Genomic DNA, 2,500 nt, shown 5'->3' with positions numbered 1-2,500 from the left:
GCTTGAATAAAACCTGTTAATATTTATTATAGACCACTGTAACTGTGTATAATCTAACAAACAAGTTTATTATGAAAATAAAAGTGTGTACACCAGATAAATTGGACGATAAAGAAATTGCTAACAATAGTATAATAGAGCATGTTTTATGTTTTTAGGCGTTTAGATGCAGAAATGGACAAATAAAATGTAAAATAAAATGTAATTGATTTAATTAAATATAGATTAATTCTTGTTAGAGCAAAATAATAAATAAATACGTACACACATTAAAAAAGCAGCCAAGATGAATGAATTTCATTTTTTATATAGATTAAAATTTAAGACAGAAGCAGCTGGTATATGCGGTCACTTAATATTAAAATCCAGTAGATCCACTTCAGATATATTTCTCAAGAGTTTATGTTCACGTGGCTGTTTTCGTTTATAGTCGCCAAGCTATTGTGTTTTGAAATAATCTTGTCCGTTATGTGTTCGTTCGTACGACGAAAGCCAGAATCCTGCAGCTCGAGAGATATATGTTATTCTGCCAGTCGCGCTTTCAAATAGTCTTGCACACTTAAACGGCTCACAAACACCTGCATTTAGCTCTTGTAGTGTTACAATGGGTTTATTGTGTGCATTTGTGGTAATATTTTATTTAAAAAAGCTCTTAAACAAGAATAAATTCGTTTGTTTTGAGTTCGACACTGTACGCGCTGATCGGAGGCGTAATTTCAGATAGGCAGCCACAAATATTTCATTTTCACACAAACAGTTCAAAAACATCTAAATGTAGCTCTTGGTGTGTTCTAATTGGTTGATTGTGTGATATCGCTGTAATAATTTATTTTTAAAAGCTTTAAAACAGGAATAAATTCGTTTTTTCTGAGCTCTTTACTCCAGACTCTCGTGATCAGAGCGGTGATTCATCTCTCCTATTTCTCACATATCTCTGGCCAGAAATTATTTATCCATGAGCCCTGAACCGGTAATAATCAGATATGTTGGTTTAGCTTGTCAGTGTGAATTAAATCTAAGTATTTATTTGTATTTTTAACCGATTTAAAAGTGAAACTAAAAGAGAGTCTCCTCCCTTTTTGAGATGCCTTTTTTTAGTCCAGGAATTGAACCTGTAGGGGCGCTATTTCTCTCAGACAATGGAAGTCTAAGCACACACACTCAAACAGAGGGACAGAGTGAGATGAGATGTCTGACAGTTTTTATTAATTTTCTGTTATCCATACAGTGTTGTAAAGTCATGAAACTATGCATATTTCCTCAGAATGACTTTTTTTCTGTATGAAAAAAGGTTTTGAAGTGTTTGGAATTTAAAAATGCAGGAAAATTAATAATTCCATTTTTACTGTCATTTAAAAAAATCACCACGACAAAACCGTTCAAGCTATCCAGAATCCATTGGCAATTTAATTTGTTTAAAATGTTTTGGCATCATGTAGACAAAGTTTGGTGTGTATAGTGTTACTCTCCTCTGAGCAGTATGCATTAATTCACAGCTAAATGTAAAAAAAAATCCACATTCAAATCAAAATAGCTGACTTCCTGTTGATCGTAGCTGATGACTGTGAATTAGAAAGTTGTCCGTCTTGATAAGAACAATTTTTGTACCGAGTTTGGTGTCTGTAGCTAAAACTAACCCCCCCACTTTGACAAAAGGTGGCGCTATAGAGTGCCTCTTCCACGCCCTCTTATGAACTTTTGCCAGTGTCTAGTTATCATAAATACTGATATGTGTTTTGAGTTTCATGTAAATCTGAGGTTGTTATCTGCCTCAAAATCACCATAACAGAATATTCAAGTTTGACACGTTGCCATGGCAACAATATATGAGATATCAATATCCCCACAACAGATTTACATCGGCCATGTTTTGTCATTATTCTGATGAAGTTTGAAGCAAATCGAGTAAAAATAAGGTGCTGAATTTAAAGCATTTGGAAAATGGCACACTTCCTGCTGCCAGTTGGTGGCGCTATAACGTTGACTCTTAATAGTCACATATATATGATCGGTATCATACAACGAATAAAACCCATGAAGTTTTGATCAAATTCAGGAAATGTATGTGGATGTTATTAGACATTTCCTGTTTCTCATTTCTCGCCATAAGTTCCACGCCTCGCCACGGGCAAACCGTTCGAGATATCAAAAATCCCCTCGCAATTTTTCATCCACAATGTCTTGAGATCATGTTCACCGAGTTTCGTGGCGAACGGGTTGAAAACCTCAGAGGAGTATTTCAAATTCCAGAGCATGCTTTTTTTAAACAGCCCTGAATAGCTGACTTCCTGTTGGGCGGAGCCTATGACATAAAGCGCGAAAGTTGTTCAGCTCAATGAGATCTACAAGTGTACTGAGTTTCATATAAATATATGCAAGTGTGTGTGAGCTATGGTTCAAGATTTCTGACTGTGTTCCAGGGGGCGCTGTAGAGCCCCTGTGCCACGCCCGGGTCCCAGCCTCTGCGGCGTCCTGATGGCCGCAGATTCCAATGTGTTGT

Source organism: Carassius auratus, unplaced genomic scaffold, assembly GCF_003368295.1.
Source record: "Carassius auratus strain Wakin unplaced genomic scaffold, ASM336829v1 scaf_tig00016526, whole genome shotgun sequence".
Classification (NCBI taxonomy): Eukaryota; Metazoa; Chordata; class Actinopteri; order Cypriniformes; family Cyprinidae; genus Carassius; species Carassius auratus.
The sequence above is the reverse complement of the archived record's forward strand: the minus strand, read 5'-3'. Positions refer to the sequence as shown.